Here is a 27,324-nt window from a genome sequence, read left to right on the forward strand (position 1 = left end):
TGTTACACCTCTTTTTTTCTTCATTTTAATATATTAACCCATGCATTTAACAGGTAATTTTTATGGACCTACTATATGCCATATACTCTAGGTACTGGGGTTATGGTCACAGATATACTGGGAAGCTAGTGGAATTAAAGATCCAAGACTGCTTACTTACATAAGCCTCTTCAAAAGGACCTTGATATAAGTATATGTTTCTTTCTTTTTCTTTTTTTTTTTTTTTTTTTTTTGGTTTGAAATTTTCTGTAATCTCAAAAAAATCAATTGTTCAAGTAGACCATTATCTCTTCAGCAGTTCATTTGACCTTAGGACTTCCATTAAATAACAACTCAATCTATCCAGCAGTATGACAGAGCTCTTATACATTTCAAGTGATCTGAGGCTGCATTATTGGAATTTTGATGGATTAGGGTAGGTAATGGTCCCACTGGACTCATGGTTCTAAAAATTTAGCAAAATAAGAAAGTTTAACCACAATCAGTTAAAAAATGTTTTGTCTTTTTATTTCTATCTCCATTTCATCATATTTCCCAACCCATCAGTGGCTTTAGAGTGACAACTGTTATTTGGGGAATCTGATTAAAGCAAAGTTGAATTGTGAAGGCACACTTAGTTTGGGATTAATGGAATATATTTTCCAGTTAATGATCATTTCTGAGTAGACTAAATTACAGTTAAATTATTATTAGCAATATGGGAGGAGGAATGATGTCCAGGAATACTTGAAACATTGACACAAGATGATGTTTCCACTTAGATGATGCAGCTATTGATAGATCCGAGCAATCATCAAGCAGGTCAGGAGAAGGGCTGAAGGGAGATAAAAGTGGGACAACAGGAGATGTTGGTTGACAGGGACCCTGTAGTAGAGTGAAAGTAGGAGCTGGGAAGAAGACTGTCCTGAGAGAAATGTCTGTGATTTGGAGTGGTTGCAACTGAGATCCCCTCTCTGATTAGGGAACCCACAACTAACTGGGCAATAATTTGTTACAGCTGACAGGTAATTTCATATACTACAGGTTAAGGCAGTATCATATTATGACACAAGAGCCATTTTTTTGGCAGCATGTACTTTCCTTTGATGCCAGTTTCTGGCAGGTTGTACCTACATGGCATATACCTAAGGGATACAATAGATTTCATAGATATATTCTTCATCCTATATAAGCTCCTTGGTATGATAAATACTGTTAACTTTAACCAGTGTACTATTTTTTTTTTTTTTTACTTTTAAATTAACATGTTTTCCCATACACTTTCACATTCTATAGCCATAGACTTGATTACAAATATCCAAAAGCATCTTTTGGCTAAACAGAGACATTATTCATCTGATTCTCTTTTTCCTCTAGTTTATACTCAGTGCTAAACCTAAGCATAGACCAGAAGTACATTTCTGCCTTCAATTCATATTTAAGAAAAGTAAACTGAAAATGGCAAAGAGATGAGCTTTCTATAAACTATCTGTTACAGGGCTTGACCTCGGCACATGTGGTATGGGATTAGAAGACAACCTTCTCAAATCTGGGAACAGATTTTTAGGAAATATTGTAGTATGAGAAAGTAAGACTGCTTATTCTAGAGCATTCCCTTCTTTGTGCTATATGATTTAAAGGGAAGTATTTCTTCTCACTACAGACTTGCCAAATACCTATAGTCTAATTCCACCTTCCCTGTTCAAATACAGCAAATTCAGTGCTTATAGGGCTAGGAGGAGGACATTTAGCCTCTACAGACTTGTTTCCCCTCCCCCAACACTTTGATTTGCTCTCTAAAACTTTACTTTATAAGTAGCAATAAAATTTAAATTATTTTTTCCCTTTCTTGGTTTTCTGTGTTCTCTTGTTAGAAAACTTTTAAAGCCACCCATAAACATTTATAGCTAAACTCTCATCCCCCATAACATTTTTTCCCATACACTTTAGAAAATTTACTACTCATGAAAATCTTGTTTTGGAAAAAATGAAAACCAAAAAATTCTGGTTAATATCCAGCACTTTCCTCAGTGACAATGCTAGGCCTGCAAACAATAGCTGATTCTATTAATCTCCAGAGACTCCAGGAATCTGCCTGTAGATATTCTTAAACTCATTATGCAGGATATCAATCTCCTTTAATACTGAAAAAGAATAAGCCAAACTCTCATAGTTTTCACAGATTCCAAAGAAATTTCAGGGATGAAAGTCATGTCGACACAAAATCATGAAGGACATTAAACCTAAATAAAATGCATCTCATAGATGGTAAACTGGAGTAAATGGGACTATATTATGGATGATTGTCATTTTGTGAATTTTAACATCAAGTTCTTCAAGTTAGCATCCTTATTGTGAGAAATGTCAGGCCAAATCACAAAAGTTAGTAAATATACTATTGGGAGCAAAGCACCAACACCAAATTTAAGGAAATATGCTGTTGATAGAGATTCATTTTACAGATGTTCTTCATCAGATCACTGGGACTAAAATTATATTTCCATGATACTCTGAAATGTAAAGCTGGAAATTCTTCTGGAGGCTGACAGTGATTTTTTTCTGACCCTCTGACTCCCTTTTCTGGACTTATTTCTTCCACAATTGTGTGAAGTTTCTAATTCTTATAGCCCATCCCTTATCTGATATGTTCTTAGTTATCCAGCTTTTCTGTTTGAAAGGCTACTGATAAAGAGACCTGCCCATGGATTCCCTCTGGGTGAAATCACTGACCTCTCTGGTTATCACAACTGATTGAGCCAGGAGAGGAAAAATGATTCAAGAAGCATCCCATCCACAGGCAGGCCTGTTGACAAAAGATTATCTGCATTTTAGGACTGGCATACAAAGATCCTGCCGGTTAGTTGGTGGATCTAAAACACATGACTTAACGTAGAAATGGGCCAAGGCCAGTCATTCTGAAACATTCTCAAGTTGAGGGATCAGATGAAAGCTCTGTAGAGAGAGAGGAAAATAAAAAAGAGGGGCAGAAAGTAATTTCTGACCCTGAGAAATGGAGATCTGGCCTGTGTTCCTGATCGCTTTTCAGTTCTCAAGAAGTCTAACCTTATGTTACTTTCTGTATTTGGGTCCTGGGAAACTTCTCCAGGCTTTTGAAATAAACACCTTCCTCTCTCATGCAAATATGATTTTTTTCCCCTTGAAACAAGCAAACAAAATGCAGTTAAAGAGAACCAAACTTTTAAATTACATTGACAGAGACTTAAACAAAGAGGTAAAAATTTAGTACCTTCAGGTGTATAATTTCATACTTAACCCTATGTAGTTTAGAGTCCAAAGACCAGAAAGTAATTATATTTATATTAGTAATTACTAAGATACAATGACAACTTTAAAGCCTACAGTGACAATATTCCGTTTTGCCACAAGATGGTGATTTTGTTCCAAAAAAATAAAATGATTTCTTATAAGACTAATAGGTTGGTCACTATGTATCAGGCTCTGTGCTGAGCACTTTAAAAAAATAAAAAGAATCTCATCTTTTAGAACCTCTCAGTGTTGTTGGGAAGACAAACACCCAAGGGATAATTATGAAATAATGCTGTAACATTAGTGATAGAAATGTACCCACAGTAATATGGGGAGGATATGGCACTCCATCTTTTAAAAAAACACAGGCTATATTTTCCTCCAATTAGGAGTGGAAGGATTTCAGGAACACCTGCATTAATAAGGCTGAGTCAGGAAAAGAACACATTCTTCTTCAACAACGTACATCATGTTTATAACCTACAGCAGCTTCTATTCCCACAGTCAATCATTATAACTCCCTTGCACATATCCTTAACTGTCTTTTCTTTCTTTTGCTTTTTCATACTCCCCTGGAAAAGCCACAATCCAAATTAAGCCAAACTCTCTTTCTACTCTAGACTACACCTTTACAGATGAGTATAACTGAACAAAAAATTCTGTTCTCACTTTAAATTTATGACTTCTATCCTCAAATGGGCCCTAGATATTGTCCAGTGCCATATTCTAAACCCTCAGCCTATTCTCTTTTGTGTTCTCTGAGACGAATACTTCAAATTTCTCCTTTCTTTTCAAACTTTTAAAACCCCTCACCCATCCTCTCTTAGCTTAAGAGCTTGGTTCTTACTTAGTTGAAAAAAGCCAAAGCCACTAGAAGTTAGAAAGGAAATACCCATCATCTAATAGATCAGAGATTTTTAAAAATAGGTACTTTTTTCTCTTGACTTTTAATTTTTATATGAAAACCTTCTAAAATGCATAAAGTTGCAAAAACAGTAAAAAAAACAACAACTTATTTTTCATGAACTATTTATCAGCAAGTTGAGAACATGATGTCCCATCATCCCCAAACACGTTAGTACTTTAGACTTCTTCTTACATAATGACAAAACACTAGAATCAGGAAATTAACATTGAGTCCTTACCAATGTAATCCTCAGACCCCATTAAATGTGAACATTGGCCTCACCATGTCCTTTAGAGCACAGAAATATATTTTCAAAACATACATTGCACTTACTTGTCATGTCTCTTCGGTCATCTTCAAGATGGAACAGTTCCATAGTCTTTCCTTAATTTTTAAGATCTTGATACTTTTGAAGCTTAGAGCCCAACCGTTTCGTGGAATGTTCCTCAGCTAATTTTATCTGATGTTCCCTCACGTAGTTTCAGGTATGCTTCTTTGGCTTGTTATTACAGAAGTGATCCTATGTTTTTCTCATTGTAGCCTGTAACGGGCATAAGATTTCAATATTTCCCATTACTAATGATGTTTGATATCTTTATAAGGGTGATAACTGCCAGGTATCTAGTCTCAAAAATATTATTATTTTTCCCTTTGTAATTATAGGTATTTTGTGGGGAGTTGTTCTGAAATTACATAAATACTCTGTTCCTTGCCAAACTTCAAATTTATGCCCATATCTCTCTTTATTTTCTGGAGCTACTGGTTCTCCATTGCATTCAATGGATCATAATCCATTACTATCATGTTTATTTTTATGCTTAAATTGTCCCAGAACAAGCTGGCTTTTGTGTCCTTAAGACATTATTTTTTGAATGCTTCCTTATTTTTTGTTATAAGTGGTGTCAGGTTCATCTTGGAGCTTGGTCGCCCTATCCTTGCTTCAGTCATTTCTCCAACAATCTCTAGTTTCTTGGAGAAGAGAATGGCATATAAAAGCCAAAATCTGAGAGATACATATGTGATCTCAGTTTCCATTAATAATTCCAAATTCAGTCAAACATCATTCTCCTTTACTCCTTTTCTCTCCTCCATGTTTATAACTCCATTCTCTGATACTAGCATCCATCACCATTAACATATTTATTTATTTAACTAATCCCCATAGCCACCACATTTCCTCTCCTGCGTATGTGTTCTTTACACCACACTTCATCTCTGACACCCTGTGACTAGCCTCAACTACCACCCACCTGTGTAGAATGCTCCTTCTTCTGCCCATGCTTCATACTCTATGCCCAATCATTTCACAGCACAAAAGATTCTTCACCTACTCTAGGCTTTGGCACTCTGCAAAGGGCTGCCTGTTCCACCCCATGTGGATACCAGCCTCACCTCACTTAGGTCCAATATCCCATACTGGACTGCCCTCCTCACTTTGCTGGGACTTCCACTCCTCAACTCCATTTTTCTCCTGTGTGAATACCTTCCTCATCCCCGCCCTGGGCTCTGAATCCCGCTTTCATCCATCATGACTCTTCCATTTAGTGGAGACTACTACCTTGCTTAGCCCGTCCTACCTAATTTAAGATTAGATTGCTCAGGAAGGGAAAGGAAGAGACAGAAATAGTAGAAAAGAGAAGGGAAGGAGTGGAATAAGAAGAGAAAGGCAATTTTCTTGATTTTAACACATATTGAGATTGACTTGTTAGATCTTTTTGTTCATTGGCCCTCCTGAGAACTGTTTACCCTCCCTCAGTTTTTCCTCCTTACTGTTATATAAAATTGAAGGACAATTATGAGGATGATACTTCTTAAGCATAATTTCCAATGACAATATTAATTATGAAATTGAATGAATAGAACATTACCTATATCTTACTATGTAAAGAAAGTTGTTCTCACACACTCCTTGATTCCTTGATTATTATTTCTGAATGCTAGTCTTGTGTGGGAAATAATAATAATAATAATAATCCTGCATACTGAGCAAAAATTCTTAAGGAATGATTAGCAAAACAAACCTGATACTAGTATTTCTGTTTACCTCATCACTAAGTTAAAATGTGAAGTTGGTGAATCGTCATTCCTATAATTTTAGCTTTCCTGCCTACCAGTCCTTTTATTACTCCTCATCTTCTAGGCTTTTCTGAAAGCATAGTTCTTTCACTAATGCTTAGGGATGGTATTGCTCAGAGTTAATGACATCTGCTTCTTCACTCTAGGACAGTGCTGTCCAACAGAAATACAATGAGAGTCCTCCATGCCATTTAAAGTTTTTCTAGTAGCCACACTAAAAATTTTTAAAGAAACAGGTAGAGGTAAAAATATTTTTTACTTAATATATACAAGTTATTATTTTAACATATAAATAATATTAAACTATTAATAGATATGTTGCCTTCTTTTTTCATACTAAATCTTTGAAATCTGCTACATATTTTATCTTACACATCTCAATTTGGATGCTAAATTTCTACCAGAATACTTTAATTATGCTGAGATTTCATAAAATTATCAGTTAAAAAAGTAAATTCATATTTCCAAATTGGTTCACACGTAAAACCTTCCCAATACATAAATTAAGTATACATTTATAAAGTTATAATTAAACTAACTTAAAGTGTAATAAAACTTAAGTTTCTCAATCACATTACTTCAAGGGTGCAATAGTTATATGTACCGAGTGGCGACTATATTAAATACTATAGATCTAGTCACTTAGAAATAAGTAAATGTGAATTACAACATGCTGTTGATGTTGATAAGAAAGTCAATTCCAGTAACTTTTAAGTGATGGAATTGATCTGATTTGGAGACAGAGTATATCTGGGATTATGAAAGTTTAAAAGGAAATTCCAGAATAACCTATATTACTCACGTAATAAAATACAGTTCTGAATAATGTTTCTCAAAACATTTAGTGTGAAAAATTTTCTTGAGGAGTTACTTAAAATACCTATTTTTTGTCCCTCACCCCCATTCCATCAGAAATCCTGGTTTAGAAATACTACAGTGGGGCTTAGAAAACCACATTTTAGTTAATCTGGCCTCATTTTGGACAAAACGTTGAGAAATACTGCCCTCCAGAGTTTGACTGTAGTAAAACCAGTTTCCAATCCAGTATTAAAAATATTTACTGAGCTAATGTTTTCCTGCATCGATTAGGCAATGCTGAACCAGAATCATTGCCTTTGTTTCATTAAAGACATACACCTGAAGTCGTAACTCACAGAGTTTAGAATCCTGACAACAGATCTGGATAAACATTGAAGCTATTAGATCATTACACAGACAGCAAATGATAAATTATCTAAGTGGTTCATTCTAAGCAACATAGTCTACTGCTATCCGTCCCCCAGGTTGCCAATATTCAAAGTAGCTGTTCGAAGACATTTTCCTGGCCTTCAAGTATAGAAAGTAATGAAAAACAGTGTTCTTCTTTTTTTAAGATTTTATTTTTAAGTAATCTCTACAACCAATGTGGGGCTCGAATTCACAACCTGAGATCAAGAGTTGCACGCTCTACCAACTGAACCAGCCAGGTGTCCCCAGAAAAGCAGTGTTCTTAATACTAGAGATTATTCCTTTGTTGAGAAAAATTATTAGTGTTTTGGTCATCTATACATTGGCATTACTTTCCACTTTATTTTACATTGTTTTGTTTTCTTTCCAAAATTTTGTAAACATGTATATCGTATCACTAGATTTAAACCTGTATTACTATTTAAGTATTTAAGTTTTGTAATCTTATACCACAGATTTAAAATGGAGTTTTCCATTTTCTAATATCTGATGTTTCTTAATGACCTAGCATATAGTCTTTAATCCTAATTACTATTTAAGAAAATACAAGACACTTAAAGGAAAAACAAAACAAAGCAGAAAACAAACAACTCTTGTTCAGGTATTTCTACATATAGCCTCATTTTACTACAGATGTCTCACACTGCTTGATTCTAATTTAAAGGGGAAAATTGAGTATATGAGAACCAAATGAGTAAAATATATGATTTGTGTCTTGGCAGTGTGAATGATATTCACAGAGATTTTTCCAGGACTCTCTGTAAGTGCTAATGGGAACCTTAGTGTCAGACAAACATTTGATAGCATCGACAGAACACCTCATCACTATAGTGTTCTGCCATGGGCTTCCCAGACAACAAACCCCTGCCTCTCATTAAAATAAAGTGGCAGTATTGAGGATGAAGTCTGCCATATTCTGGAGTGGCCCTCTCTGAAAAGAAGTCAAATACCATGTGACCAAAAAACCCCTCTGTTAGCTATAGTTTAATTGGGCGATAGGTCCCATGAAACACTAAAATGTACAAATCATTGTTACAAGAGATGTGCCACGGATGTGCCAAGAACAAGAGATGTATTCTTACCTCACTAGTAGGGCAGGAGAAACTGGCCCCAAATAGGACAGAATTATAAGCCCAGATGAAACTTCACTGCTGAAATTTAAGCAGGTTCTTATGGAGAACATCTCCAAAGGAAACAGTGACTTTATATTTTATATGTCAGAAAACTCATTCCTCAAACCCAACATATCCATCAAAGGCATTTTGCAGTCCCCTTTTATGCTTTTATTTGCCATTTTGTCTAGGCAGTTATGATAGGTCACATTTTGTCTAACACCTGAAACAAGAGCAGAAATTGCTCAATTCCCATTGCCTAGCACACACCTACAAATTGATCTGTCCCTAGACAATCATCCTGCATAGATGAACTCCCACACTATTCTTGACTTAACCCCTAATCAACTCTACTTTTAAAGATGCATTGTAAAAATGTATTCTTGTTTTGAAATTAATACTCAGACACTCACAATAAATGTCACATCCATAATTTCCAAAGTTAAGAATTCATTCAGGTATTATCATATAAATACTAGGATAAGCCAAACTAAACAATCTGTTTCTGTCAGCCTTGACCAGTCCAGGTAAACTGCCTCCTTCAAGAATTCATTCTAAACTGTCAGTATGTGCAACTTGTTATACACCAGTAAATTAAGCCTCCAGGATACAAACATAGCACCCAGGATCTGTGCCTTTAAGAAGCTCAGAGTCCAGTAGGGAAGTCAAGCAGGAGAGTAAAGAGTCATTGTACATTTTGCTCTGAGACAATCATTTATAATGATGTGTAAGGGATTTGAGACTGGTTTATAGAGGTGGTTCAAATTAAGTGAGTGGGAACTTCTCCCTCCCGCCCAGTACAAACTGAAAAGGCATTCCAGACCAAAGGAATAGCAGTTACAAAACAGAGATAGGATATAGTTGTTGGATGCTTTAGGAAATATACATAGTTCAAATATTAAGAGTATAGGAGAGCATGCAGGAAAATGCAGAAGAATAAGAAGCTGAAGCTGAAGGCAGAGGCCATGAACCTCATGCCTGATGAACTAACCTGTAGGTGCTGGGACAAGATGAAAGGATTTTAAAATAGGGGAATGACAACTTAAACCATGTACTTCAGCCAGATTATCTGAGATGATTGTGTAGAAACTACAGTAACTGCAACCACAAAGAAATAGGCTTCAGTTCCACAATCCTTAACTCACTTTTTTCTCTGTTTTTCATCTCTTGGCTCCAGTTCAAGGGATAGTAAAAATTCCCAGCAAATTAGGAATAAAAAGTTTCTTAACCTGAAAAAAAAGGCACTCAAAGAAAACTTATGGATAACATTATTCCTAATGGTGAAAGCCTGAGTATTTTTATTCTAAGATCTAAAACAAGGCAAGAGGGGCACCTGGGTGGCTCAGTCATTAAGCGTCTGCCTTCTGCTCAGGTCATGATCCCAGAGTCCTGGGATCGAGCCCTACATCGGGCTCCCTGCTCTGCAGGAAGCCTGCTTCTCCTTCTCCCACTCCCCCTGCTGTGTTCCCTCTCTCTCTGTGTCTCTCTGTCAAATAAATAAAATCTTTAAAAAAAAAAAATAAAACAAGGCAAGAATATCTCATGAATTCTATTCAACATTGTATAGAATGTGCTAGTCAATGCAATAAAGCCAAAAAATAAAAGGAAGAAATGAAAGTGTTTCTGTTTACAGATGGCATGGCATTTTATGCAGAAAGTCCTAAGGAAAAAAATAAATGAATAAAGCCTGAAGAAGTAACAAGTATGTTTAGCACGCTTAGTATATTTATATAACAGTAAAATATTAGTAATAATAATAGATATACCACGCCCATTAATTTAAAGATTCAATATTCAGATGAAAAATTTCCCCAGATTAATTACAGATTTAGCTCAATCAAAATTGTAATCATTTTGTTTTTTGGTTTTGTTTTTGTTTTTTGGTAGAAATTGGCAAACTAATTGTAAAATGTATTTGGAAATTCAAATGTCCTAGAATAGCCTAAGCAATTTTGAAAAAGAACAGAGCTTGGCACTTTATACTACATAAAGGATACTAGCATACAGAAAGGCTATAATATATGTTTAATGAATAGATACTTAATTCTTTACATTTAACAATGTCTTACCTATAATCAAACCTCACATTCACCTCTGGTAGGAAAAATGAATTATGAGAATGGCAAATGATGATATTGTGTAAAGTAGGCAATAAAGAATCTTAAGTTCTTTTGAGTTTGATGTGGACATATTGGGTGGCAGGTGGCTTGCCATTTGTAGATTAAAAGCAAATTTTCCCATAGTTCCCTTTTCAAGATTTCAAATCAGCATTATATCATTTTATAGCCATTCCTACATTATTTCTCCTGTGAAGTATTTAAAATCTTAGAACATATAAGCACTTTGGCCATAATAGTCATTAAAATATTAAAATAGAAATAAATCACTCCATATTAAAACCTCTCTACTTCAAATCTATGAAAGGTAAAGAATGAGTGAATCTTGGGAGACATTTATTGCTTTATATATTCAAAGCTAAACCTAATTATATCACCAAAAAATAAGTAAAAAACACAAGTAGTGATCTTAAGCCTAAATTACAGTTGAACTGATTATGCTGAAATAAGCAAATATCCATATGAGCTTTCTTTCCAGAAACACAATCTCTTCATTTTAATTTTATTTAGCAAGATTTTCACTATGCCTATCAGCTTTAAGTTTTACATTTTCAGCCAGCAGATTACTGCACATAATTTTGCCCGTGATTTGGAAATTCTCCACGTAGTTGATGAAATACACTAATTATTGTTGATCTTAGTCTAGGAATGGCTCCCAGTGAGAAGAAATTGCCATATCTTCTAGCAGAAGTCACCAACGGGCTAAAAAGTAGATACTCCTAAACTGTCATCATCACATGATTAACACGAGATTTGCAAGAGAATTCCAATAGAAACAGAGAATTACATCCTGGGGTGGGAAAAGAAATGTACATACCTGCAGATTCCAAGAGAAATATGGAAATACTAGGTGCAGGGGTATAGTACATGGTAGCAGAGAGTCCTGAGCTATTTTATTTAGATGCTAGTTACTACTCCATTTACTAGAGGAGTTGAGGTTTTCCAGGCAACTCTCACGGCATAGTTGTTTTTCTTCCTTTGTCCTACCAGTGATTAAGCCATCTAATCAAATACTCTAAGAATAAAGACAGTGGCTTCAGTAAAAAAACACAAATAGTACACATGTGACTGCAAAACAATTTCCTCCAAATCCTGAATGAAGGAATAAGAGTGCGAACATATTTCACACTGAAGAGTCACCAGGTCTCTGAAATTCCTATGCTACTGATTCAATACCACTATTAATTTAATTAAAATAGCTAATATTTGTTTATAATTTGATAATGCATGTGGAGTTTTTCCTCAAATATTTGATATATGTTTCAGAACAGCTCTAGGTGTTGTTATTCTAACTGTACATTTGAGAAATGGAGGCTTTGAGGGATGAAGTCACTTGTTTGTGGTGATGCAAGTAAATAGTGTGAAAGCTAGATATAAACACAATTGATTTTACGTCACTTAGTCTATAAACAATGCTTATTTCATTCCACTACCTCATCTCATGTTTTCCTGCCATTTGCTTGATGGTACCAAAACTGTTGCTCCATTTTTTTAAATTTTTCTTTTAATATCATCAAAAAATAATATCTCTTACTACTGTGGAGAAATAATTTCAGAGGCACTCATGGATTTTAAATTCTCCCAAACCATCATACAATTTTCCTTAAATGGCTATAAAGTTGACCTAGAAAAAATAAAACTTTCAGACACATAAAGAAAATTATTGAATACAGAAAAAAAAGTTCAGCATATATGGATGGTGTGAAGTGAGCAAGGCTTACTCTCAACCAGCCTCATTCGGTACATTATTTAAGTTAATGACTCAGCAAAATTATATGTAAGTCACAGAACTTTTTGGTGGATCTTGAATAGTTAAAGCTGTGAATATCACTTTGGGACTGAATGTCTTCTGCATGTATAATTTTTCTCTTTCTAAACAATAAGCTTCTCATTTCATCATAATGTTCATCAGCTTGCCTCTTTACTATCTAAAAGCCCACTTATTTCTCCCTAGCTTATTTTTTTAAAGACTTACTTATTTATTTGAGAGAGAGCTCATGCATGGTGGGGGGGATCTTCAGGAGGACTTCAAGCAGACCTGCTGAGCACATGGAGCCCAAGGGGTGGGAAGGTATGGGGGGGGGCCAGATGCAGGAGGGGGAGCCAGATGCCTGCAGGAAAGGGGGGGAGCTGGAAGCAGGAAAGGGGGAAAGCTGGATGCAGGAAGTTGGGGGAGCCAGAGGCAGGAAGGGGAGGGCAAGCCAAATGCAGGGATCGATCTCATGACTCATGAGATCAGGACCTGAACAGAAACCAAGAGTCAGATGCTTAACCTACAGAGCCAACCAGGGGCCCCGCTCCCTAGCTTATTTTAAACAACAATTGAAACTGAATCCCCTCTACAACTATAACTTCTTTATGATGTAGCCACCCAGTTCATGTTTTGACATCTGCTATTTTTTGAGGCAGCTTACCCTCTTTGGAATACATTGAGTAAAAGAAAGTTCCTTCCTATATTGACCTAAAACTCACAGGTCTATAGTTTTATCCATTGAGCTGCTGAAGACAAATCTGGTTAGTATTACTGCTTTTTCTTATTTCTCAGTTTTCTAATTCATATAATTACAACATATAAAAATAAACCCATAAAATACAACATTTAACACAAAAATTTTTGTATTATTAAAAAGTTTTGGCTAATTTGTTAGCTTAATAAAGAGGACTTTTTTTCATAAGATTTTATTATTTATTTTTACAGAGAGAGAGAACAAGCAGGCGGAGCAGCAGAGGGCAAGGGAGAAGCAGGCTCCCTGATGAGCAGGGAGCTCAATGCGGAGCTTGATCCCAGGAACCTGGGATCATGACCTGAGTCGAAGGCAGATGCTTAACTGACTGAGCCACCCAGGTGCCCCAAAGAGGATTTTTTTTAAAGAGTGTTGAAACCTTTCACAGAACCCAGAGAAAAATTGAACATAAATGAGATTTAGCAAGAGCTGAAGCCAGGAAAGGTTCAGACTACTGGCTGGATATTTTGAAAGATAGTGTCCACCTGTTTCCTTTGGAATGGGTACTAGTTTCCTTTGTTGTCTTAAGATACAGCATCCTTCAGAAAAGTCTTAATGGAGAGGACATTATTCCCTTTTCCTTTTAAAAATTCTCCCATTACCCTCTTGTACTGGTTCAAACTGATATATGGACTCCTTTAGTCTTTCAATTCAGATCCACTTCCTTTCTTTAAAAAACTTACAAACAAAACAATAAACAAAGCCCTCTTTGACCCATTGCAGACCGAGAAAAAACAATGGGGTATGGGAGAATTTATGTATTAGTAATATATCAAGTATTAGTAACCTGTCTTAGCAATTATAGAAAAAAGGTTATCCCTGTCAATCATAAAAATAATCACAATATATTATGAATGTCCATAAGTCCAATTTGTTCTCATTTATCTTTCACAAGTACAGATTGATCTTACATAAGCCCATTCTGTAATGCAAATATATGCAAGTCTTGCCATAGGATTAGACTTGCTGATTTTGTCTTTATCTGGTTGCCTTTGTGAACTGCAGTCTATATTATGATTTAGGTGTCCCTTCTATTATTTTATTTTATAAAACTTTAAGAGTTGAAAGAACTTTGAAGTCACCCATGCTATTTATTTTACTAAAAAAAAAACAAGATCCAGGGAGAGTTTGGGCAAATGTCTTGCCCAAAGTCCAAGTACTATTAAGTGGTAAACTTAAAATGGAAGTCCACATTTTGTACTTATTCTGCATTCTTTCTACAACACCACTCTTTCTGTATTACACGTTGTGTATGCAAAATTTGAAATAAGAAAATCGATGATTCACATAACATTCCTTGGATCCAAATTTGGTAACTTTGGAACAAGGAAAAACGCCTTATACTCAGCTCATCCTCATCTTCTAGCTCTGCCTTGGCCAACAACTCCAGTAACTTCCCTCCTCTGCTAAAAGTTCAGCTCTTTTAGCTCTTCTCCAAGACCCTTGAACTAAGGCCAGTGACATGGAGAGTCCTGGTTTTAATGCTCTAAAGTCTTCAAACAAAGTCAGGAAGTACTTCAGAGGAAAGGAATTCTGACTCCGGAGGGACCCCTCATCTTTCTTGGAATGGGGCAGGCCTCAGCCCTCAGAAGGCAAAGATTAGCTAATATGTCTGGTTTACTCAGTATTTTTTTCTTTCTTTAAAAAAGTGAGGCATAATTTATATATAATACAATACCTAGTACTTAAGATGAGTTTGTACAAGTATGTAATCACCATCCCAAATAAGATATAAAATATTTCCCTCAAAAGTTTAACTTTCCTGGGGCGCCTGAGTGGCTCAGTCGTTAAGCGTCTGCCTTCGGCTCAGGTCGTGATCCCAGGGTCCTGGGATCAAGCCCCGCATTGGGCTCCCTGCTCTGTGGGAAGCCTGCTTCTCCCTTTCACACTCCTCCTGCTGTGTTCCCTCTCTCGCTGTGTCTCTCTCTGTCAAATAAATAAATAAAATCTTTAAAAAAAAAAAAAGTTTAACTTTCCTTTTTAGTGATTATTCCTACTCCTCCAAACCACTCACTTATCATCATAGATTGGTTTTGTTAGTCCGTGTGTACTTTCTGGAAATTTAACCTTATACTATATTTATATTACTTAAAATTTTATACTATATATATTTATAGACAAATCTCAAGTCGTTTTGAGTAACTGGAACACATTTTTTTTTAAGGATTTAAAGATACTACAACTTTCCAATACTTTACTTGCTTTATAATTTAGCATAATGGACTATAATGTATTCCAAAAATGTGGGCTATCTTTATTTTGTGCTTTTACAAAAGTTAGATAGAAGAACACATGCATACCACATATGAATTCATACAATTTATTTACTTTCCTTAACTGCTAATTAATTTGTACCCATTGATGTCTGTCATGATCATCCCATTGTAGTTTGAAGTATTTGCCAGAAAAAAAGTGAAGTGATTGTTCTGTAAGAATATTCTGGCCACATGGAAAGGATTTTTTTCCCAATTTCAAAAGCCTAAGAAAAGAGTTCTAACAGTTCAAAGTGTACCTTACAGCCCAAAATCAATACCAGAATGGATGCAGTTATATATTAAATCTTCTCTCTTCCATTGCCCGATACCTCGTAGAAGTTTAATTAGCTCTGAAATGAATCAGTAACCAAAATAAGAGAAGCTTGGCCATGGATAAACAATAACAGCAGCAACAGCAACAACAACAAAGAAAATATGATTATCCCCTGAAAATATGAGAAGCTGCTTGAGACTCCTAAATCTTTAGAATTTGAGGGGTTTTTGTTCTGTTTTGTTTTGAGAAAGAGAGAGCATGTGCCCTTGCACATGGGCGGCGTGGGAGGGGCAGAGGGAGAGGGAGAATCTTAAGCAGTCTCCATGCCCAGCACAGAGCCCAATGTGGGGCCCAGTCTCAGGACCCTGAGATCATGACTTGAGCTGAAATCAAGAGATGGATGCATAACCAATGGAGCCACCCAAAGATTCTGAATTTGAACTATTTTTCAAGACAGATTTTTTTTTAAAGACTTATCTATTTATTTGAGAGATAGCGTGTGTGTGCGCCCAAGAGAGGGGGTGCGGGAAGGGGCAGAAAGAGAGAGAGTATCGAAGCAGACTCCTGCTGAGCATACAGCCTGATGCGGGGCTCGATCTCATGACCCATGAGATCATGACCAGAGCCAAAACCAACCGACTGAGTCACCCAGGTGCCCCTTTAAGAGAGATTTTCAAGTATCACTATATTAAGGAGAAATTAAAGCTATTATTGCCTTCAGAAAATGTGTAGTCAAAAAGAAGAGAGGGCACCTGAAAATTACAAGTGTTTGTGAGAGAGCATTTGATGTGTGTATGCATATTTATATACATAGTTATGTATAAATAAGTAACTTTATAGTAGAAGAAGGAAAGGAGGTCAAGAATAAGAATAGGGTAGGGGCACCTGGGTGGCTCAGTCGTTGAGCGTCTGCCTTCGGCTCGGGTCATGATCTCAGGGTCCTGGGATCGAGCCCCACCTCGGGCTCCCTGCTCGGCGGGAAGCCTGCTTCTCCCTCTCCCACTCCCCCTGCTTGTGTTCCCTCTCTTGCTGTGCCTCTCTCTATCAAATAAATAAATAAAATTAAAAAAAAAAGAATAAGAATAGGGTACAACAACAACAACAAAAAGCAAGTCAATTAAAAAAGCTTGTAAGACAAAATTGGTTTTAAAGAGGCAAGTAGTACAAGATGAATGCAATTTTGTGGGGAAGGAATAAAGAAACTATATCAGTTTATACTCAATTATCCCACAGCTACCTTAGATTCAGCATATTTAATACTTTAGCTTTGATTCTGTAACTTCTCCTAATGCAAATCTGACCATAGTGCTACATTCCTCAATCCAGAAACAGCACTAATCATCAGATTAACATCCAATCTGGAAATCACACTCATCTTCTGATTCTCCCTGCCTACTCAGCAGCAGAATCATCTTCTAAATGTCTTCCCCAACTGTAATTGCCAATGTCTTGTTTTAGGCCCTTTTCAGCTTTCCCTTCTGACTAGGCTTTTTGTTGTTTCCCCATCTTTCAGCCTGACTTCTGTATTGCAACTAGTTTTTAAAAGTGAAATCTAATTGAATCAGCCTCTGGTTTAAAATCATTCAGTTATACTCCATTACATTTAAGATACAATTTAAAATCTCAGCTCACGATTTGAGGATCTTTATGTATTAGCCACTGCCTACACACCCAGCATTATTTTCTGCTAACTCCTCATTCACACTCTAAAGTGTGAACCACTTTCACTTCTCTTTCTTACATCTCGGTGGCTCATACACTATTGAACCTGTTGAAACTCTCTTTAAACTTCATATGCACCCTCTCTCCCCACTTATTTCTTTACCTGACTAGGTAGCTTGCTGTCATGCTTCAACACCCAGCTCAGGCATCATCTCTGGGAAGTCTTTCCAGACTGCCCATTCCCTCTTCTGCCTTTCCTGTATTCCCACACTACCTTTGAGATATAATATATTATATGCTTTGAAAGTTTAAGTCAGATTTAGCAAAATATAATTTTATGATAAATTAACCCTTTTAGGTGTACATTTTAACGAGTTTTAACAAGTGTAAACTGTCTTAAAATAAACACCACAAATGAGACAGAGTAATTCCATCACCGCCCCCTCCCCCCCAAGCCCTTTTACTATCAATCACCTCTCACCACTCTAGACCCTGGCATCCACTGATTTTTGTCACTATAGTTTTTCCTAACCCAGAATGTAATATAAATGGCATATTTTATGTGACAATTTTTGTCTGGTGTCTTGTGCTTAGCATAATGCCTTTGAGATTCATCTACATTTTCCCATGTACCAGTAGTTTGTTCCTTTTTATCACAGCATGGTATTCTAGTGTATGATCTGCCATAATTTGGTTTTCAATTCATTAACTGATGGACATTTAAGTCATTTGCAGTTTTGAAGTATTCTGAATAAAGCCACCATGAATATTCATGTAACAAGTCTTTAGGCGGACATATTTCATTTATTTGAGTAAATACCTAGGTGTGGGAGTCCTGGGTTGTAAGTGAATATTTAATTTACTATGAAACTAGCATATTGTTTCCAAAGCAGCTATAGAATGTTTCATTCCTTTCAGCACTGTATGAGACTGAGTTATATTGCATCATGGCTAGCATGTCTAAAGTTTAGCCATTCTAGTAGATGTACTGATATATCCTTATGGTTTTAATTTGCATTTCCCTAGTAAATAATGATGTTGATGGCCTTTCGTGTACTTATTTTCCAACTGTAGATCTTCTTTGTTGAAGTGTCTGTTCAAAACATTTATCATTTTGTTAATATATAATATTACATATATAGTCTTACAAATCATTAATATTCACATATACATGTATATATATTTACATGCACATAAATAAAACATGTGTATGCACGTGTATATGTTTGTATAATGTTCTGGATATTAATCTTTCCTATGTAATTCATAGCTTTTTTTTCCAGACTTCTCATCTTCTTAACAGTGTCCTCTAAAATAGCTTAAAATTTTGACTAAATCTAATTTTAACACTTTTTTTTAAATCATTCATACCTTTTGTTTCCTAAGAAGTCTTTGTATAACTCAAGTTTACAAATACTTTCCTCTATGTTTTCATCTAAAAATTTTGTCATTTTAGATCTATGATACATTCCAAGTTCAACTTTATATAGTTCATTTTTATATGAGATTATGAATTGTTCCATTTGTTAAAAACACTAGCTTTCCCCCCATTGAATACCTGCACCTCTGTTGAAAGTCAACTGGCCACATACCTATGGATTTATTTCTGGACTCTCTATTCTGTCCCAGTTATACATTTGCATATTCTTACATAAACACCACACTGTTTTCACTACCCTAGCTTTATAGGAAATCTTGAAATCAAATAGTGTAAGCCTTTCTACACATTGATTTTCTTTTTTAAAATTGTTTTGATCATACTATGTTCCTTGAATTTCCATATACATTATAATTTCAGTTTGTCCATTTGTAGAAAACACAGACCTTTAGAAATTTTGACTGGGCTAATGTTCAATCTATAGATCAATTTAGAAGGAAAATATAATTTCTTTCAGCAATTTTTGTTTGTAGGGTTCTGTGTACAAATATTGCTCAAATTTTTCTGGATTTTTTCCTAAAGTATTTAATATACAGAGATGTTACTGTTAATGGTATTTAATTTCAATTTTCAACTATACGTTGCTTAAATATAGGAATACAATTAAATTCTGTGTATTTCCTTGCATCTTGTGAGATTGATATATTATCTTATTAGACTTACTTCTTTTTATACATATCTTGAGATTTTCTATACACAGAGTATTGTCATCTGAAATGTCACTTTATTTCTAATCTGTATAAATTTTATTTACTTATTTAATTAGTTATTTGCAATCCATATGATAATATCTATTTTAACATACCGGATTATGTCCAACTCAACAAGCCAGGTGTGTTTCCTCAGTCACCATTACACATGGAATAGCTGGGCAGTCCTTCCTGAATAGTCCGGGACAAGAGCAGTAGTGAATGATTCTGCCTTTTCCTTGGGTTAGCTTTGGCCTGAATAAATTGCTATTCCTGATGAATATGCACCGGTAGAATCAGGCCCAGTAGTCCTCACCCTTAACAAATCCCCAGCAGTATTGAGGGAAAGAAGGCTCCCAGTTAATTAATTCTCACCGGCCCTTTCAGATGGTGGTCCTCAGCCTCCCTTGGGATTCGGGGAGTTTTTACTCGAGGTTTTTACTCCCACCCTGGCAGGGGAGGCTCGTGTCCAGTTAAGGGTTCTCCCTCCAGGGGAGGGGTCTGCACCTGGATGGCCAGGGGTCTGCACCTGGATAGCCAAGACGTGGAGTAGGCTGGCCAGCTCTGTGAACAGTGCAGTGTGGCCAAATCACTCCCTTTAAGCTAGTATTTACTATGGCCACGTAGAAAATCATCTTGCTGCCTGGTGGGCTCTCGTAGCCACAGCTCTCTTTGAACAGCTCCAGCACCACGGTTCTCAGGGGCTCCAACTTCACACAAATGGCAGTCTGGATCAGATCTATGATCCCTGAGCCCATGCTGCCCCAGCACAGACCACAGACGCGGTGGGCCACAGAAACCAGGCGGCAGATACCAGACTCTCGACCTTGGGGGCCACTCACTCAGCCTTGGGGATTACCTCCGACGCTCTAAGCGGCCCTGACTCCAGGCGTGCGGGTGGGGTGGGGTGGAGGGAGGGGCGGTGGTAGAGGCAGCGTGTCCTGATGCATGCTGGGAAATGAAGTCCTGGTTGTTTGCCCGTAGGCTGAACTGGCCACGTGACATCCGGAGGGGTCATGGGAACTATATTTTCGATTTCCAGACTCCTGAGGGCGTCAGATGCTTAGACAAGAAGAAAACACAGAAAAAGGTATTTCCTGGCGTTGGGATTATTTGAGCCATGTTACTGCCAGTAGATTCTCTAGTCTTACTCCTTTATTTCACATACAAGAAAATGGAAATTTGGTCTGTTTATGGAATATGTAATTATTGTGTGCCGGAGGCTCAGGGAAAAAGACAAGCCCCGTTCTCAGGTGTACAGAACATTGGAGAAGATGGGGACTAAGCACAGGATGCTAAGGAAACACGTCATTTGGATTTGGGGGACAAGGAAAATTCCCAAGAGGAGATAGAGGGGAATAGTCCAGAACAGAGAGCATGAGAATGACTTTCTCAGCCCCTCCTACCCAGCTTGAGGCAGCAGCACAACAGAGGCCGGGCGGAGAGAGAAGTTTGGGGGAGTCATTTCCTCCCGTGTGTTAGGATGTCCTTAGGTATAATTGGATCCCAGAGAGCAGAGATGGTGGCGGTGGGAAGCCAGTCAGTGTACCGCAGTGAGGACAGGGAGGTAGGGGGCGGTCAGGACCATGCAGGGCCACATCCATTTGGTTAAGCAGTTTAGCCTTTATTCTAGGAGCTGTGGGAAGCTAGTGATGATTTTAAGCAGGGATATGGAAGGATTCGATTTTTCCAAAACGATAAACCCCTTTTTAATTTACTCAGATATTACTTTATATCCTTAAATGTTATTTTATAAGTTATATATATTTATATGCTTACACATATATTTGTCCATTTTTATATTCATATGCATATTTATTTTATACATTAGTATACTTTATTTTTAGTTTCTGGTGTACTGAAAAATTGCGCAGAACATGCAGAAAGTTCCCATATACTCCCTCATTCTTCATCCTCACACATGAAGTTATATTTGATTTTGATACATCCCCAAAACAGGTTGAGGAATTTCTCTCTGGTCTTAGCTTTTTAAGAATTTTTACTATGAATGGGTGTTGATTTTATTAAATGTTTTCAATATGTATTAAGGTGATTATGTGATTAAGATGATCATATGTTTTTTTCTCCTTTATTCTGTTAATGTGCTGAATTACATTGATTCATTTTTAATTGGTAAGGCAGTATTTTAGTTCTGGTAAAACTAACTTGGTCCCAATGTGTTATCTATCTATCTACTTATGTGTAGATATGTTACTGCATTCTGTTTGCTAATTTTTAGTTAAGACTGTTCTGTGTGTGTTAGTGATGAATATCAGTCTTTATTTTTCTTTTCTTAAAATATTTTGGTCTGTTTTGGTGCTAGCCACATAAGATCAGTTTATAAATGCTAGCTACATAAGTTTAGTTATGTTCCTTGTTTTTCTAAAAGATTTAGAGAAGGATTGATAATTCTTCTTACTTAAATGTCTGATGGATTGGGCCAAAGAGGCCATCTGGGCTTAGGATATTTTCTGTGGAAAGGTTTTAATTACGAACTCAATTTGTTGATCTTTTCAGAATAACTGCTTTGAGTTTTAATGATTTTTCTCTGTTTTTATCCATTTCCTATTTTATTGAGCTTTCTTCTTTTTACTTTTTTTTTTTTTTTCTATTTTCTTTGGGCTTTACTCTTGTTTTTTAGCTTTTTTTTTAAGCAGTAGAAACCTAGAGCATTGATTTTGGACCTTTCTTCTTATTTGATATAAACATTTAAATCTATCAATTTCTCTGTAAGAATTATGTTAGATATAGACACAAATTTTTATTTATTTATTTATTTTGTTGTTCTTTCATTTTTATATAGTTCATAATATTTTTAATTTTCCTTGTGGTATTCTCTTTGAACTGTAAGTTATTTAGAAGTGTATTATTTAATGTTTAAAATAATTATTTAACACATAGTGTCCTATTTCCTGTTTTTTTTTTTTCCATATAGAACTAAATCTGGCCCACATTATTTCATCATGCAGAAGTCCTTTTTAATGACTTTCCAATGTTTATAGTATTTGCCATAATTTTATTTGTGTACTATTCCCACCCTTTAAAAAAGAAGCCAGAACTTCAAATTTTCAGTCTTTCCTGCAGTTAGAAAAACAGAAACAAAAACCTGGCTTCACCAGTCAGAGACCCCAGTGTGTGACCTTGATTCAGAAGAAACCAGTGTGAAGTACTTGATAAATTAAGAGATCCATTTTTTTCCTCATGATATTGGTGACTAAAATATAAAGATTTGGGGGTTGAGTTGCTGAGGTTTATGTGTCCATTGCCCAGTTTTAGCAATGTAGTATTATTTCTTTAGTTGGATAGCTTATAAACTTAACACTTGATCCCTGAGATTTTGTGATACTCTTTTATAAATTGCTTTTCTACTTGAACTAACTGGGGTGGCTTCTGTTGTTTTCAAATAGAAACCCTGACTGATAAAGAGGTGATTATTTTTCTAAATAATTTGAAAGGCAGTTAATCAACTTTTAAGCAGAAATATATAACAATTTCTCTGTACTTCAAGCACACCAGAACAGTGTTGGACACTTAGTGAATACTGAGTAAATTGATTCACATTCTTGTTATTAGAATATACAATCATTCTTGAGATTACCTTTGAGTATGATAAATATCCTAAGTAACCACAATCTATATTACATGAAATTTTTTTTGTAAGGTATTTTATCCTCCAAATGTCTTCTATTTTATCTTTATTTTATTATATTCCAAGTAGTTATGAAAAGAGTCTGGTATCCTATGAGAACATGTGGAGCACTATCTCTGATAATCCATTTCAAATTGCAGTCCTGAAAATTTCTGTGTATTCAGTTTAGTGCCTCATCTATTATTAATATTAATATTACTATAATAATGTTGTTATTGTAAGAAAGAAATAACAAAAAACTATTCCTGACAAATGACTCCAAAGCTTATTTACCCTTCAAATCAACCCCATTATGATGCATGTGAAACTGTGTGCTAGCTGAACAGTTAGTTCCCAGTTAGAGATTCTTAAGCTTTAATTATTGGAATATGAGAATCATTGAGGATTGGTTGGCCTCACAATAAACCTCAAATTTCACCAAACTTAATCTATTACATTAACAATCCAATCCATTAATTATTACATTATTATTATATTTTTAGTGGTGGTTGGATAGGATACTGTTATATATACAGCAGTGGGCACATAAGTGAAAAATGACTTCCTTTGGATCTTCTGTTGGCTCCGTTATTTCTATTTTTACAACCCATTCTATGTTCTATGCCTCAAAAGTGTGATCCTTAGGAATTCCACCTCTTAGAGTGCTTTAGTTATCAAATGGGAGGAGGCACCAGTGGGAGAATAGAGGGTGGAGGGAAGAGAGGTAGAAAGAAGTATTCCACCAACTTCCTCCTTCCTGGTATGTGGTTGACAGTGGATGAGTTCCTCCACTGAAGGCTACAGCTTTTGTTGCCAATTTTACAGCTAGAGTTTTCTCTCTTAAGACAGCTTTGTCCCTACTGATTTAAAAGTGGTACTGCTTTCTAGTCCAATTTTCTCCAGAGTGCTTGCCTCCTTTGTTATTTTTACATAACTCTGTCTCAAAACTTTGTAAATAGTCTTTTCTTTGAATTTATTTAATCACCACTTTTGAATGGATAGTCTCTATACCTGCTGAGACACTTACTGATACAGTAGTTAGCCCAGGAATGGCCCAAAGAAATGGGTCTTTGGAATGTGAATCTGGGATTAGGTTGTACATATATATATAATATGTACATGGATATCTTATGAGAAAAAAAAGAGAAAATGGTAATGCTTGGTTTTCAGTGGCATCATAGTTACTCAAATTGTCATTGGTTGTGGTATTGGAAGATGGAATACAGTCAGTACCAACTCTATGATCACACAACCAAGGCAGTGACAAAGGCCCTTTGCTCGGGGTTTAATGCCCTGTAGTCTACTCTCTTGAAATTCTTAATAATTTTATCTTAAAATTTGTGTTATGTAAGGGAAGTCCCATGGGACAATGGACCATGTGCCAAGGGCTTGGAGCTTCAGTTCACCTGCAGTCCTACTCCTCTTCCCCCCTGCCCCGCCTCTTGACCTTCCTGCGAATGTTTCTTGGTCATCTGCTCCTCTGCCCCTGCTCTCTGCCCAAGTGGAGACCTGGGTGTAGCATAGGGAGGGTGGAGGTCACACATGCACATTCTGCACCACTGTGTCACAGGTCAGGGCCCTAGGCACCTATGAGGTTCTGCACTTGTGCCAGAACTTTCCCCATGCCTGAACCGATGTGATACTTAATGGCAAATAAAAATCTCCATGACAGTTGAGAGAGAGAGAGAGAAACCATATAAGAAAGCAAAACTTTTCCAGCTTTTTGAATAGGGGTCTGCATTTTTATTTTGCACTGGACTCCATCAATTATATAGCCAGCCACAATGTGCTATAGGTGGTAAGCAAGATTTTGAGAAATTGTGTCTGTAGCACCTAGTAACTATGGTTAATAGCAATGATTAAAAACAACTGAAGCATGTGCTGAAGTTTTTAACAAAACTAGAGTGTGTACATAAAGAAAAGAACAGAGAAAAAAATGTCCAAATAAGAGCACAAGAAAAAAATTGGAAGGTCTCTATAGCAATTTTTAAAAGTGCTTTATCTCTAACAGTAGATGTGTTTGAAAATCAATCCCAAGGCCAGAATATAAGTTTTTAGATTCAACACCTGTTAAGTGCTCAGCCTGCTGCATTATTACACTAATGCAGAAGGCAAACCACTACCCACATCTGGCCCACCAACAGCTTTTATTAAAATTTCTGTTTGCTTGTTTTACTGGAACATAACCATATCCATTTGTTTTCATATTGTCACTTCATGCTTCCTAATGGCGGAATTGAGCAGTTTCAATAGAGAACACAGGCCAGAGGAGCCTAGAATATTTAATATCTGGCCCTTTACAGAACAAGTTTACTGACTCCTACAGTAAAGTAATGATACTAGCAGGATGGAGTGAGATTCTGAGGCATGGAATGAGAACATTTAGTTAGGACACACAAGGCTTAGAATTTTGAACCCCCAATTCCTTCTTGGATAGCAAGGATCTCCTCCTGCAGTGGCCTCTGAGAGTTAGATACTAGTATAGCTCAGCCCAGAAGTACAAGGCCTGAACCAGGAATTTTTTTATTACAGTACAACCCCCTCTCCCCCATCTTAGATTTAGTGAGTTTGAAGTCTTAGTACCTAAGGAATTACTGAGGCAATAGAGTCACAGTCACGTGGGTTCTTCATGTCTGAAAACCAAGGGGCAGCTATGGTGATAACTGTACTGGCCAGAATCATTGATCCCCTGATTAGAGAGCACATAATCAGTTTCTGTGAGACAACAAGGCCAAGGAAGACTCTGTCTGGAATCCAATAGATTCAGTATTTGAGGTGATATGTGATGCAGCAAATGATAATTCAAACAGATTTTAGTACCTAGAATTTTGTGCAATCGTAACAACCTAAAACATGGCATTGGCTTTGGGACCAGGTGGCAGGTGGAAATCTGAAGAGCTTCAAGGAGAGTGGGGAAGCCTACAAGCATCAAGGCAAGTGATACTGAAAGTCTAAATGACCTTGAGCTTAAAGAGAGGAAAATGTTTTAAACCTGGAGGAAATGGGATCTTTGTTTTATAATAGCAGATATTTGGCAACATTTTTGGAGTAACATGGAAAATAGGAAATATCCCTGATGGATTTGGTGATCTAGCTAAAGAGATTGCTAGGTGGAAAAATTGAAAGTGCCATCTGGCTTCCTCCTTCTATGTATGATAAGATGTGAGAAGAGAAGGATGTGCTAAAGAATGAACTCTTAAAGTGAAAGAAGGACCTGCTGGGTACCAAAATTAAAGTTTCTCACTACCAGTATCTCCTGAGAGCAGAAGGACTCCAGGCCAAAGATTAAATCAAGGCAAGACTAACTTGTGTGTGTGTGTGTTTGTGTGTGTGTGTGTGTGGCTTTTTTGTTTGTTTTTTGTTGTTGTTGTTGTTGTTTTCGTTTTATAGATATCAGAAAGATCTTAGGCAATCATTCATAGAAACATTTAGACAAGTATCCTCTAAGGATTTGCATGCCAAACACATTCACTCTGGTAAACAATAAAGCTTCTAAGAATCATAAGGGTGTCGTCTCATAGCAGTATCACTAGAGAAGGATATATCTTAATAAGATTTGTGGTTGTAGTATTTGTTTAATCTAGGAAACTCAAATTAGATTCATAGAACTCTTATAAAAAAAACTCTAAAACTTTTGAAGGTGCTAGGTGCTGGTAGAGATACCACCAGCTTGTACTAAAAGTACAGAGACCATAAAAATGAAAGAGGCCTTAGGGCCCTTGATCTAATACTTAGAAAACTGGATGAGGAAACTACTAGCAACAAACACTGGTAATTTCTAATGAAAAAGGCAGGGTGAATCAGAGATGGATGGAACCAATAGCCGAGGGACTAGAGCCAAAAGCCAAATAGAATCATTCTCAGGGAATAGGAGTGAGCCCTAATCAAGGGAATGGCAACTTGTACCCAGATATATTTCAGAATATCTATGGAACAGTGAGTGCTGTGTGAATCCTACTTTCCCCCTTTTTTGAATGAAAATTAACAATAATGAGAATAGAGATTTATTTTTAATAAAAAATGTACATATATGCTCTGTGATAAATATATCTTCACCATATCTTCCGTAATTAAAAGTAAACATGCTAGACAGGGAGGGCTATATCTAAGATAGTTACTAACAACTCAAAGATCCTTCGTTATCTTTAATTGTCCAGAAATAAATTATATTCATTGACCCTACACACTA

This window comes from Halichoerus grypus, chromosome 11 (assembly GCF_964656455.1).
Source record: "Halichoerus grypus chromosome 11, mHalGry1.hap1.1, whole genome shotgun sequence".
Taxonomy (NCBI): Eukaryota; Metazoa; Chordata; class Mammalia; order Carnivora; family Phocidae; genus Halichoerus; species Halichoerus grypus.